We start from the raw sequence: 15,647 nt of genomic DNA, 5'->3' as shown, positions 1-15,647 counted from the left end.
TAAATCACCACAAGAACAACCACTAGACTATATCTCACTTGTTTTTTTTTTTGAGGACTCACAATTATATTTATATTCAAATATAGTATTTAGATCTATATGTTACTTTGAAATCTATTTTGTGTTACATATAGTAGCACTCCAAAATAAATATAGTAACTATATACATAGTGTATAGTAACAGCGTAAACTATGTACAATGGTTTGTCCACTATATTGTTTATAAACACATCTTCTTAGAATAACTCTCGAGTCATGTATTAACTATGACTGTACGATTCGGATAACTTTTTTGTTATTTGATTTCTCATCATTATCATGATTGTTGCATATATATGATATACCATATATGTTGGGCTTGCAGGAAAAGTATAGTTCCTTTGTTTGAGAGTAAAGCATGGAGATCATTTTTTTTTTCTGGGGAAGAAGCATTAGAGATCTTTGCTTTGTTGAGGAATGATATTTACCTCAAGTTTATGTCGTTATATACCAAATATTGTGTTATCTGTAACCATATTTATTGCTTGACACTAGATGCATGTTGCCAGGTTTCCCAGTTGTCAGCTGATAGTGCTTTCACCACATATATACACCGAAGCAACAGTGATGGTTCGTCTTTGTCTACCAAGTTCGATCTTTTTCTTTTCATGGTAAGTTGCAGTACTAGTATATTATTTCATTGGTTATATATTTTCTTTTAGAAAAATATTGATAGAAAGCAGATCACACTATCAAACATCTTATGAATTTTTTTTGCTAATTGCTCCCTGTATATAATAGAACTATAGAAGGAAATGAACGGGTACTTTTGCAGAGTAAAACACATTGCGACCTTCATTGTGTGGACATCTTTAGCCATTACAACTAGATAGTTGATACTAATATGCATATTTAGAAGAGTATTCTGATATACCCGTAGCAACGCGTGGGGTATCAACTAGTATATACTAGAAAAAAATGCACGTATGTTGCAACGGGTATTTGGAAGAAACTAAATATTCAGCTACTTAAAAAATTCAGAATGTTTATGTCCCAATCAATCATCCCTCCCTCGCCCTTTGTCAGTCACACCCGTGCGATGAACTTAGAGGGATGAGTAACTAGGTCTGACCGAGCCTATAATTGGATCGTTTCGAAATTCCCAACTTGAGCACGAAGGGAAAAGAAAAACTTTGATCTATCGACAAATTGGACTCTAATCTATTCAAATACTAAGATAAGTCTTGGTTTAGAGCTACTTTGGTGGTGTCCCCATAAAGTCTATCAGTGATGCATGGTTTTGGTCTCAAGAAATGTACGTATGTATCGTTGCTTCATCTGCATCAATTGATGGTGGATTTAACAACCGTTCTTACTCTATGGCCACATTGCTTTCAAACATGATCTTCCTGGAGTCAGTTTGACATGTCCACCATCATTTCTTTCTCTTTTTTTTTACCTGGAAAGTCCACCATCATTTCTTACCTCTTGCGCATAATGCAGGTCAATTTCCTCAAAAATAATGCCATGGCATTTTCTGTTTCAGATTTTTTTAAAAAAAAATGAGCTGCAATTAGAAATCCGACTTTCATCTCAAGTTAGCACGCGGAGTTTTTTAAAAGAAATTTCTTATACGACTTTTTCTATTTCCAAAAGCACTTAAAATCCAACTCAAACACGGATCTGTATTCCCAAAAACGAACAAACTTAAAAACTGACTTAAACACGGATGACGTACCAAAATACCCAAAAAAAAATCTTCAATTTTTATAATAGTAGAGAAGTAGAGATAGAGATATATATCAGCTAAACAATCTTAAAAATAAAACAGTTATATAGACACTCCCTCCATCCCAGATTATATGACCTATATTTTTTTATACGGTCCTCAATGACATATTTTGACCATTAATTTATTTCATGTTATGTTTCCAACAAATATGAAATTAGCATCATATGAAAGTACTTTAAAATATGAATCTTATGATATAACATGCATAATACTTGGCATATCGATAGTGATGAGGGTACTAGGTCCTGATCTTCTGATAGGTATTGATAACTCTCGATTTGGTGGAAACTTGATACACACGATCTGGCTTCCGATCAACACGATCCAAACCCTGCAATCGTAGCACCACGTCTTCTCTGGTTATCAACCGTGCCGAAACCCGATTGACCTCGCCAAGAAGGCAAATCCCCACGTACAAATCGAAGAATACAAGAAAGAACAAGATAGATTGCAACACAAATGCATATGAATGATTAAACACTCGAATTTGGTGATGAGGACATCCTCCACTATTACCCGCTGGCAAAGACGCAAAAGTCGGGCGGTGATCGTGTGAGCCTCTGAATAATCCCACCTTGCTTAGCTTGGGAGGAGGAAGCCAGAGCCACCCTTCCCCTATTGGACTAGTCTTTTAGGGAGAATGGGCCTTTCCCCGAGTGGGTGTGCCTATAAACTGTTGGGGTCCGGGCAACCTTAAGTTATTGGGCCTCGGCCAACCCCACCTGGGCCGGATTGTTTATCATTTGAGGTTCCATAAACTGATCTAGCGGCGAAACTGCAATGGTAGAAATAATCTAAGCAAAACCCGACTCTAAACGATGACGGCTACTGAATAAATATGATTTGGGACGTCCTAGGGTTGCCCTAGAGCGCACACCCCCTTGGGCTTAGTCCATGACACAATTATAAGGCCCAAAACCCAAATTAGATTCGGACTAGATAAGGTACGTGGCTTGTTTTACAGATTCCTGACAGATCGGTGAGAATTTTGACATGGGACCAAAACCATCTGAAATTAGGCTCCATAAGATTTCCAACAAGTATTTATAGGCCCCGAGATTCCTTCTAGATCAACATCCAGGTCCGTTTGAAGTTGATGCTGTCAGGAGGTCCGAATCCAAATCCAAAACGTGTGGAACTTTATTTCTTATCTTCTATGGACCAAAAGTGACGTGGTGAGATAGAAGTGGACTTGGAGAATATCTTGGTTTGGTTCCCAATCAACTTTTTTGATCATCCATGCATTCCTTACGCTCAGTCTTTTCCTTCACCCAAGCAAGTACCTCTGCAAACGAAAACACGCGAAACTCATTATAGCATCGTTTGTTCAAATATATAACAAGTAAATCTAATATAAAACATATGCACCTTTGGTTGACTAATACATAAGGTAGTCATGGTCATATCCAAGCTAGTTGTGTCCTCATCATATAGTTAGTATAATTATTAATCAAAAATTATCAAGTTTGATTTTCCTTAAAAAAAAAAAAGGGCGCCCTATAATTTGGGACAGAGGTAGTATCAGGTAGGACCGGCTAAAACTCCGGTGATACCTCTATCGGCAATCAAAGAGCAAGTTAGTTCTTACAATTTCAACTACAACTTAGTAGGTCAAACCTAACTGATGCAACATCAAGTTGTAATGGAAATCGTAAGGTCTAAACAATCTTTGGATCGATTTTCAGGGTGGTAGATACACTAAACAATTTAAACCAACAAGAGCAGTTTAGCCAATATAGGTAAATAACACTGTTTAGTTTAGTTTGGATAATATATATGATAGATCAACGTTTGTGTCGACCGGTTTAGAGTGTTGAACTTAACTGATGGAAGCCCTAGCCCTGCCGATACAAGCAACTATTGATGGAACTCACCTTTTGCCGAAGATCGAACTGAACCGATGCAACCAAACTCGAAGAAAGAATTCGTCGAGAAGAAAACCTAGTAAACTAGGGTGGGTCTGTATATATCCGAATGTGTATCGTACAAAATATGCGGTACATGGACAAAATAGTACATGGCTAATTATATATTTCTAAGGTTAATCATAAGGACTCTTTTGGAGGAGCTTTATGATAGCTTATGAGAACTTGGAGAAGTTGAGCCTCACAGCCTCAGGCCTCCAGGGGGAGCTTATATTAATTGCCCCATAATCTCATTGTATTCTTAATTATATGAATATAGAGACAAACATAGCATGTCTAAATCATGTGTCCTGGTAGGTAGGCCTTTGATGTTTTGCCATGTTTGTTCGTCATCACACTAGCTAGGATATATTCTTTTGGAGACTTTATTCCTTTCATTTACATCTTATCATACCAATTATGGTATGTGTAGGATTTCTGTATAATCTAATTGTATTATTTTTGGAAAGTATACCGCTTTATACTTATACCAACAGGAGTATTGTATTGGATGGACCATTACAACAATACACATGAGGGATATAGCGGTCCTAGAAAGTACATTTTTTCTGACAAATTGGTCTTTTTTGAAAACTTATTTCGGAACTAGACCCTGTAAAAAAATTTAACTAGAAATAGGCCGTGAGCTTAGCGCCAATTACCTTGGCACTAACCGTCAAACCTCAGTGCCAATGCGGCTGACGCTGAGCTAGGCTTCTAAGGTTGACGTGTGGCCGCCCCACCCAACCTCTCTTCTTCCTCTCCTCTCCTTCTCTCCTTTAGGACTCGTGCGACGGCGCTGATTTCTCTCTCCTCCCCTATCCAAATTTCTCCAAATCCATAGCAAATCGAAGGAGATTTCGTGTGGATTGAGTTAGGGGTGGATTGGAAAGATAAACTCCTTCGAAAATCATAATTTCCCCAACGTTTTATTATGTATTTGGTTGTTTTGGTTGTAACCGTGGCTAAGTCCGTTTTATTATGTATTTGGTTGTTTTGGTTGTAACCGTGGCTAAGTCCCAGAGCTCAGAGGTCAGTGCCAATCACACTGGCGCTGAGATTACTGACTTAACACCATTTTGATTGCCGCTGAGCCCTTGCCACGTAGACTTGGGGATCGACTCGGTTGCCACATGGGCAGGGTGGTCAGCGCCCGCACATGGCGTTAAGGCGTTTAACCTCAGTGCTAAAGTGGTTAGCGCTAAGCCGACGGGCTATTTTTTGTTGAAGTTTTTGTCACGGTCTAGTTTCGAAATAAGATTTCAAAAAGGACCAATTTATCGAAAAAAAACGGTAGAAAGTATGTGAAGCATGCAGCGGAGTATGCAACACGCATAGTACACCTATATATACAAAGTAAAGCTTGCTACCAAGAGTGTGTAAGGCGAAAGGTTTGCAACATGACATGTGCAAGGATATATGCATGTGCAATGATGAATGCGGATCAGGCCAGTGACTCAAAGGCATGCCAAGAGGGCAACACAAGTTATCCACATCAACACAAGTAAGATGTGCGAGGAGTGTACGTGGACATGCGATACAAGACGTACGTACGTAAATAGTAAAATCTCATATCTCCAAATTAAAAAGTCAAAAAATGTGGTCTTAATTACCTACTCCCTATACATCCTAAAATATAAGGTATTTTAAGTGGATGGGACACATCCTAGCTAATACTACGAATCTGCATAGGTTCTCTGTTAAGATTTATAGTATTAGAATGTGTCATATCCATATGAAGGAAGTATTATGTGTGGCTGGCTTCGCATTGTTTGTGTTTCCTCATCAAGGAATTAAGTGGAGGCAAATTAAACCGGTCATTCATGAGATGAAATGAAAATTTCAACGATTGTGATGATGCATAGCCACAACACTGACCATCAACTTCGGCCACCATATGTATTTGACCTATATGTAAACTGGCATCGCAAAACTAATTAATTGACATAAAGGTATTTTTGTAGGTGGACCTTTTTAAAGGTCCGCCTGTAAAAATAGATTTTCGCAGGCAGACAACAATCTCATCCCGCATATGTCATTTTTGTAGGCAGCCATTTGTCTCCCAGGGCGATATCCGCCTAGGAAAAAAATACCAGCGTCTGCAAAAATGGTTTTTCCAGTAGATCTGATACGTGTTACTAAGATCATCGGCGACCCAATAGACAAGCATTTCTATATCTTCGTCATCTAATTAAGTACCCCATATGGTATAATCGAGCCAAAGATATGGACTTAATCAACATTTTAATATCAATATTGTTTTTTTAAACACGGTACAAACGCATGCGCCTATAATGGGCGTACACACTCACCCCTTGAACACACAGGCACACCCTACCCGTATGAGTAACTTTGGAAGACTGAGCCCCCTATGAGCACATTGGAAAGACTAGGCTTGCATATTTTGAGATTGGCAAATGACGAAGTCACCACAGTGCCTCGCTATCGACGGATGTGTCGCCAATCAGGGAAAGAATAATTAGCCGTAAACACGAGCACTTGTGTCAAATCTAGAATCTAAATCCGGGTGACCTAGTTCGACCATAAGAAACCTAATCAGTTGAGTTACGCTCACTTCGTATATTAATATTGTATTGCCTAGCTGTGTCTAATCTTGAAACGATCAATGAATTTCAAAACTGACTATTCGTAAGAAAAAGAAATTCAGTTTTTTTTTTGACAATACGTACGTACAGATCACTACAGTATAATTTAACAGATGCTCTTTTTCTTGCACCAATTGTTTAAAACTTTTTTTTATCAGTACGTGTTGAAAAAGCAAACAAGGAGAATATAACAAGATGTAGGCCAGTTGTACTGAGAATCTGAGATCGAGTTGTTGCATGAATGCCAAGCTGGCCTCTTCTGAGAAACTATGTACAGAAAGCATCAAGCATCCCGGCCTAAATTAAGACAAACAACGTGTTATTCACACGTGATTTTTCATTTTTGTGGTCCAAATCAATAATTAAGGACGATGTAGTAGCTTCCAAAGCTCAGGCATCTATATATTTCAGTACTAAAAGAAGCTTAAGCATGCATGATTGGGCATATCTTATCAAAGCCAAGATCTCGATTGATGCCAGATTAAAGCACCTAGCTAGGACGTGGAGATTAGCAAAAGCTTAGTTACAGCGAATACAGATGTTGTAAACGAGTTATAAAAGCCACCAAATTATATTTCTGTTTAATTGGAGAGGAGAGAAACCCGTTCAGTACCGGTTTTTCCAACCGACACCCAGTTAGCAGCACTGATTACAAAGAGTCAAAGGTGTCGGTTCCAAAACAGACACTTTTGAGGCACCCATGAGCCAAAAAAAATCGGCTCGATGCATCGAGCTGTTGCATTGAACTGTCAAGCCGATCCCATCTAATACCCAAATACCAAAAATTCCTCAAATCCTCAGAAAATCACATTCACGAAGAATACATCATCAAGAATATTCATCAGCATCACATTCATCAAGAACACTCATCAAGAACACATCAACATCATATTCAAACACATTCATCAAGAACACTCATCAAGAATCGGATGGAGAGGAGGAGCACTGCCTTCACCACCACCACCACTGCCGCCACTGACATCTCCACCGCCGCCGCTGTCGTCGGATGGAGAGGAGGGCCGCCGCCAGGCCGTCGGACCGCCGCCGAGCCGCCGCCGCCATCTCCCCTCCTGCCAAATCTGGCGGAGGGGAGGGCCCCGCCGCCAGGCCGTCGAACCACCACCACCTCCCCTCACGCCACCGCATCCCCTTCCGCCGTTGCGCCGCCAATGCCACCTCCCCTCCCGCCAGATCTAGCAGAGGGGAGGGCGCCGCCGCCGGGCCGCGGCATCCCCTCCCACCGCCGCAGCCAATTCGGTTGAGGGAGAGAGAGAGAGAGAGCCGATCCGGTGGAGAAAGAGAGAGCTGAGTGTGAGAGAGAGAGGGAGGGAGGGAATGGATAAGGAGAGGAGAGGAGATGAATGGATAAGATTGATGTGGCCGGGGTCGGCTCGATTTACGTGGGTGTCGGTTTTTAATTAACCGACACCTATAATATATTAAAGGTGTCGGTTTTTATAGAAGAGTATAAAAAGGGCACCCATAAAATAGGTGTCGGTTCTTATTTAGAATCGCACCTATAATTGTTTAAAGGTGTCGATTTTTTACAATTTCAACCTGCGGAGGTAGGGAAAAGGCTATAGGTGCCGGTTTTAATACTTCCAACACCTATAATGACGACGCCTATTTGATGTTTTGTAGTAGTGACCCTAAGGCTGCTACAAATCTACAGCCAGCTAGCTACAACACGAGCTACAGTAAACTTTGTGAGAGAAAAAGCTAAATCGGATATATGTATACGTAGTTATCTATTATATGGATATCTTATTAAATTGACTATAGTCAAAAGTTGATTATACTAATAAATTTGTTATAATATCCTAAACTATATAGATTACACAGTTATATAAGACCGAGCTACTCATGCATGCATGATAACGGTCATATCTTCGCAAAGCTAGATAGATGCCAAAGCACCTAGGACGACTTGATAGATGAGCAAAAGCTAATTACTTCCTCTCTCGCATAAAAATCTAAGCGAGCACTACGAATCTACACGTATCTCGTATTACTGAAATATATCATATTCATATTCAGTACTCCCTCCATTCAAAAAAGTTACACATATTACTTTTAACACCAAGACCAAAGAGAAATTAAATCATCTTAAATGTTTCAAAATCAAGAAGTAAATGCAAGCATATAATCAATGAGTATTTAGATGACTCCTTAGATTCTAATCAAATATTTAATTTATCTCTTCATTTAAGTTTTGAATCCATAAATATTACAAATAATAACAACTTATTTAAAAAAGCTCAAATGTGAAATAGGTGTAAATTTTATGATGGCGGGAGTAGTTGGTTATTTTTTTTTTATGGAACCGAGCGAGTATCTAACACTCCTAGTTACCCATTTATGATGTAATATAGGCTTGGCCAGCTAATTACATTTACTGTTTGGAACTACTACACAGTACACACTTGGAGTCGGTCATGAAGGATTTATTCCATTTTTAGGTTGAACTGGTTCTAACTTCTAAGATACTACTAGTACTATACTTTGCTTTAGCCCAGCACGAGCAGAAGCAAAGGATTTGTCCTTGCCCTTGTCCTTGTCCTTCGCATTTTCGCAATACTTCACTTTGAGCTTTTCGTGAGACGGACGGACATACGTACATACACACAGACATACAAACATACATACGTACATACGTATGTATATATACAACCTCTGTTTAATACTACCTCCATATTTTAATGTATGACGCCGTTAACTTTTTATCCAATATTTGATCATTCGTTTTATTAAAAAAAATATGTAATTATCATTTATTTTATTGTGACTTGATTCGTCATCAAATGTTCTTTAGGTATGACATAAATATTTTCATATTTACAAAAAAATTTAATAAACGAATGGTCAAACGTTGGTCGAAAAGTAAACGACGTCATACATTAAAATACGGAGGGAGTATTATACTAGCAAAATATTCGTATGTTGCAACAGGTTTACAAAAGAATAATTAATGTTAGGGGCAACGGCACACGGGCACAGAGATGAAACGCATCGAATGCCCTCTTGCTGCACAGTGTACGCGCGGGCCTAGAAATAATGAAAGATTAAATTTATAAAAGATTATGGCATATATAACCACTATGGTGAAATTCCATTAATTATTCATATTACATATCGAGAGAAACTATATCAACGGAAAATTCCAGACTGGATTCACAAAATCAGGAAGAAATGAAGCAAAAATAAGATATTCATGTCGTCATCTTCTTTCTGAGGAAAAAAAAAACATCACAAACGATGAATGCATCAATGTGGGAATTTTTTTCGTTTTTAGATTTTTTTTTAAATATTTACAGAAATAATCTATCGGCCAAAAAAATTACAAAAATAGATCCGGCCGCCCACCTCTGGAGCGGCAAGCTGACGTGGCAAACGGGGGAGGAACAGGCGGTGACGGAGGGATGGTTTTTTTGCAAGAAAACCCTTGCCGCCCCAATGCAAAAAAGCCAGTTGGGGCCGGCCATTTTGCAGGCGGCCCCTTGCCGCCCTCTGGCCGGGCGGCAGGCCTCACTGCCTATAAAAGGCCTGCCGCCTAGCCCCCAGCCCTCATTCCTCCCCCCTCAAATCCAGTGAAAAAAAAAGAAGAGAGGGGAGGAGAAGAGAAGAAGGGGCGAAGCCCTACCGGATTCAGACGCCGATTTCAGGTAATATTCATATATCCTATATGTGACTATTGAGTTAAATAGTGTGTATTTTTTAAAAATTTGTTTGAATAAATGCATTATATTTTTAGAGTTTTAGTTGTACTAATTTAGAAGTGCGTATTGTAGATATCGGTAACTACGTAGATCTGCTAATTTGGAATCAATACATTACCGTTGCATTGGCTTACACAAGAAGATATTACGTTATAGATGTTTATTGCATGAAAGAGTAATATGATCTAGTTAATTCGTTGACAGATATGTCGAACAAACAAATATTCCAAGTTTACCATGGACCAGGAAACGTCCGTTACGGGCCAACTGGGGTAGATATGTCAGATTTTATTGTATCAGAAAGGGGAATTGATAGACCAGCTGAGAGGAGTGTACCTTCTATAAAAGGATGGTTAATGAGGGGCTTAAGAGTTGATCCACAGACAAGTGACATAACAATCAATGTTATAGTAAGTCGGGCAACTGAGGGTTTTTATTGGGAACTAATGCCAGTTCAAAACTCTCGAGTGTGGAGATGGTATTTGGAAAATGCATTGCAACGCGGGTGGCCTCTAGCTTTGGTTCCGTTTGTTCACCCGAAGGATCCAGGTGTGCAGATAAACATGGATGATGGCGAGGGACCAAGTGCTGAAGTAAATGAGACTTCTATGGAGGAGGTCAACGCACGAGAGAACGGGGGCGTAGTAGCTCCAGTGGGCATTCAACCAGGTGGAGTGGCCGACGAGGGGGAGACTGTCGGTGCCATTGTGGATGAAATGGAGAGGGAGGATTTTGACAACGAGCGTGTAGAGGAAGGTGATTCGTCAGATGATGAGACGGATATTAATCCAGCAGAATGGGCTAGTGAGGATTTTTCTGGGCTGATCGTCTCTGAAGAGGATAGTGTGAGATGGGAGTACAAAGAAAATGAGGTTATTCAGGGAGCGATTTATAGTAGAGCAGAAGATATGAAGGAGGCGGTAAAACATTTTGCAGTGTCACTTTATAGAGAGTTTTCGGTTGCCAAGTCAAACCGGTCGCAATATGAAGTTCGGTGTGTTAAGGAAAAAGAAGGTTGTCCCTGGAGAGTGCACGCATATAAGGGGAAATGGAAGGATTATTGGACAGTGTCAGTCGTTACCAAGCATACATGTTTTCTACCTGGTGTTTAGAAATACCACAGAAACATTACATGTGCATTTGTTGCATCTGAGATGTATGCATGTCATCGATAATCTCACATATGAACCAAGGTCAATAATCCGACACATCGAGGAGACATACAAGTATACTATTAGCTATGCCAAGGCCTGGAGGGCCAAACAGAAAATAATAGAGATGAGATTTGGAACTTACGAAGCCTTGTATGACAATTTGCCACGCCTGCTTGGTGTTATCGAGGAAAGAAACCCTGGGAGCTCTTACGAAGTGAAGAAATTCCCCTTAATTGAACATCCTGGCAAGAGTGTGCTGCAAAGGGCGTTCTTAGCTCTACATGCATGCAAGATGGCATTCGTGAACTGTCGTCCTGTTCTCTGCATTGATAGGACATTCTTGACAGGAAAGTATCGGGGCCAGATACTAACAACAATAGGGGTAGATGGGAACAATCAGGTATTGCCCTTGGCATTTGCTTTTGTTGAGAGTGAGAATACCGACAGCTGGTACTGGTTCCTGAAATTGGTTAAAACAAAAGTTGTTGGTATGAGGCCAAATGTGTGCCTGATACATCATAGGCACGCTGGCATTCTGCGAGCGATAGAAGAGTTGCAGTTTAGGAGTATGGAACGAGGATACCCTGGTGTTTGGGAAGATGTACAGAGTAGGTGGTGCATGCGTCATATGGGAGCTAATTTCTTCAAGCAATTCAAGAACAAGGAGCTCATGAACATATTCAAGAGGCTGTGCAATCAGAACCAGGAGAAAAAATTCAATGAGCTTTGGAAGAGATTAGATGAGTTGACAGCCAAATGCAGTGATCAGCGTGCAGCGGCTCCATCGACCGCTGTTGCTGACCCTCCTCAAGCTCTTGGACCTCTCCTAATGGATAGTCCAACATTGGTTAGAAGAACTGGATTGGAGATTCGGAAATTTTCTCAGTGGATTATGTATGAACCAAAAGAGAAATGGGCCAAGGCGTATGACACAGGTGGTGCTAGATATGGAATAATGACAACAAATTTGGCAGAAGTTTACAACTGGGTGATGCGCGGTGTCCGTGGACTGCCACTAGTTGGCATAGTGGAGTTCATTTTACATGGGACATGCAGGTATGTTAGGGATCGGTTCCAGGCAGTTCTTCCCTCTATGCCGAACAACAGCATTTTGTTTGGAACTTTCATGCAGAAAAAGCTAGAGGAGTTCCGTAAAAAAGCCATGAAACATCGAGCTCTAGTGCAAGGTACCCAACAACACAGGTTTGAGATACTATGTCAAGATAAGGCAGGTAGGGGTATCTACCGCAAGAGAGTGAAGCAGGAGTGTGTTCTCAAAGCCGACGGCACATGTCATTGCTCTTGTGCAAAGCCGAAGCTGCTCCACAGGCCATGCACCCATGTCATTGCTGCCGCAGCGGAGTGTGGCATACCAGATGCAGTATATGTGTCACAGTACTTCAGTAAGCAAGCAATATATCATACATGGAGTGGCAAGATTTATGGGTTCGGCATAGCTGGGGAGTTCACAGAGACTAACGATGAAGTACTCAATATTCCTGACCCATCGAAGCTCCGAGGTAAGGCTGGAAAGAGGAGGACTCGTCGCATCCACAACGATATGGACGAGTCGGAGGCTGGCAGGGTGAAGCGTTGCAGCAAATGCGATGAACGTGGGCACACCTACAAGCAATGTCCTAAAGACAAGGAGAAACCAAGTGCGGCGGAGGCAGGACTATCAGGATCAGCAGCAGATGGAGCTCGCCCCACGGGTGAAGGCACTACCTCCACTCGACCACGTCCTAGGCGTCGTCGTGCCACGTCTGTCTATGTGGTGTAGTTCTTATGTTCTATGTTGGCATGTGGCTTTGCTTGTAATTTGTTTCGAGCTTATCGATGTGTTTATGTTTCGTCGTGTAATGTCAGACTTCGGCATGTCATGTCTTTAGGTCTCGTGATGTAACGTCAGACTAAGGCGCCTAGTGTCTTTAGGTATGCTGATGTATGTCGGACTTCGACACGTAATGTTATGTTATGTTATATTATCGAACTCTACATATATGTTAAATTGCATGTCGTCGTTATATACCATTAGTAACGTTTGCTATATTTAAATAGCTTGTACTCTTGTTGTACATAATTATTCTCATGATTTTATTACTATTTCATAATTTTGCGAGTTATCTTTTGTTTTACATTACTACTTTTTGAATTGTTCTAACACGAAACACTATATTTTTCAGAAATGGCACGTCAGGATACACCTCAGTTGTTGGACCCGGCGATAGATCACCGACACCGGTCTCACCTTACTACAGTGCAGGGGGCTCAGCTTGGGACGTTCCGGGCACGGACGTGCGGTGAGCTACTCACGGTTCACGACTCCTTTGTCGAGAGGTACGAACAGTGTATTACTATAAATTAGTTGCGCTGTAATATTTTTTATAATGACATATTAATTTGTTATTGCAGGCTGCGTGAGGCCGGCCTCCTACCAATGTGTCGGCTGGTGGAGGCTGCCGCCGGCGACGCGGACCCGGCCAGACGATGGACTGTGGACAGGTCCCTCCTAGCAGCTTTGGTCGACCAATGGAGGCCAGAGACGCACACTTTTCACTTACCGTGCGGTGAGGTAGCCCCTACCCTACAGGACGTGTCGTACTTGTTGGGGCTACCGCTTGCGGGAGACGCTGTTGGGCCAGTGACCATGGCTGTGGACTGTCAGGACGATCTGACGGCACGTTTGGCACTAATACAGCGCGCACCGCACCTCCCGCTCGAGCCGTTGGCACACCACCGCAACACCGGACCTACGAAGAGGTGGCTGCTTCAGTTCACCGTGAGTGTTTTTGTACCGAAATGACAAGCGTACTACATATTTAGTCCACAGTTAAGGTGCCTAACATTTTATCGAACGCTTGCAGGTCGAGCAGCTACAGGCGGAGGCCGACGAGTACTCCTACAGCCGCTGTTTGGAGGCGTACTTGCTCTGCCTTTTTGGCTGGGTGATGTTCTGTGGCGGTCACAGGCACGCGGTCGACAAGGGACTCGTGCACTACGCCAGGAGCATCGCCGACGCCGCGGTAAGCGAGGTGCCTCAGTGGAGCAGGGGTTCCGCGTTGTTAGCGGCTCTGTACCGTGGACTTTGTGAGGCTTGCACGAAGACGGATCCCAGCGCGACCTTTGGTGGATGCCCTCTCTTTCTTTCTATCTGGGCAGCTGAGAGGATTGCGATCGGCTGCCCTGAGGTGGACCAGCACGCGTACAAGGAGTCACTATACGAGGAGCGACCAGAGGTCGACTACCCTACGATAGGTACTCTGTGGTGCCGTCGTCAGGTACGTTGCATCGATCTTCTCGTATTGTTAAGTTAATTGCTAAGTTCATTGTACATCACATCGATCGTCTCGTATTGCAGCGCCGATGGGCTCACGTCCAGGTTAGGCGGTCGTATCCTGAGTTTGTTATGTAGTTCGACCGCCTTCTGCTGACTGACGTCGTGTGGGAGCCCTACAGTGCCGCGGCTACGCAGGCTCGTGCGCCGTTGGGTCTGTCCACACTCTGCACCAAGGACCAGGCGTACTGGATGACTACGGTTCCGATGGTCTTCGACATCTACGTTGAGCCTCACGCCCCTTTCCATGTGATGCGGCAGTTCGGCTTCCGTCAGCCCTTTCCAGTACCGTTTCCGACCACCGTCCCAGCTGCTGTTCACCGGTAAGATCTTTCACTATGCTTTCCGTTGTTGCATTAAAATCTACCTGTTCACAATAATTTGTAACATCTGTCGATTCACACTAATATTACACATTAATTCGCAGGTACTCACGCAAGGGTCAGCAGTCAGCTGGCGACTGGCCTGCCAAGTTGGCGACTTTTGTTGAGGACTGGTTGCTCGCAACCGAGGAGGTCGTGGTCCACAAGGGAGAGCCACACACTAAGGAGGCGTACCAGGCCTACCTACGCTGGTACTAGCCACGCACCCGTACTAGGGTCACCTTCGCTCCCTTGGAGCAGCAGCCCCACGTTGCGAGCACTAGAAACCTCTACGCCAGGCACCACGACCAGGACTTCGCTCGTGCTGTGAGTACCCTGCATCGCACCATTCCTTTATGTTTTCATGTCTTTCTCTTCGTCAAATTTTACGAATATGTACGAACAAATTAACCATGCAGGTCGACGACATCAACCGGGTCGTCGTTGACGGTTCAACGACGATCCAACGTTTAGGCGCGGGGATTCCGGTACCCGTAGAGGAGCACCTGACGACGTACACGCGGATGGTGGAGTCGATGCGCTCGATTCTCCGAGTGCTCACCTGTCGTGCAGACGACGTTGCTCGGGCAGACGCAGCTGTACAGCGGCCACCCGTACCGACTGGTCCCTGTCCAGCTGCGCACGTTCCTAGGCCGACTCCCCCTCCGCACGGAGGTAAGTATTTTTAAGGATTTTTCTGTACATGCCTCGCACATATATGTGAGCCGTTTCACTTGCCGATTGCTTCAGGGTTTCGTGCACCGTTCAGCACCCCGCCTTCCTCGACTAGGCCTTCTGTT

The sequence above is a fragment of the Oryza glaberrima genome, chromosome 6 (assembly GCF_000147395.1).
Source record: "Oryza glaberrima chromosome 6, OglaRS2, whole genome shotgun sequence".
Taxonomy (NCBI): domain Eukaryota; kingdom Viridiplantae; phylum Streptophyta; class Magnoliopsida; order Poales; family Poaceae; genus Oryza; species Oryza glaberrima.
The sequence above is the reverse complement of the archived record's forward strand: the minus strand, read 5'-3'. Positions refer to the sequence as shown.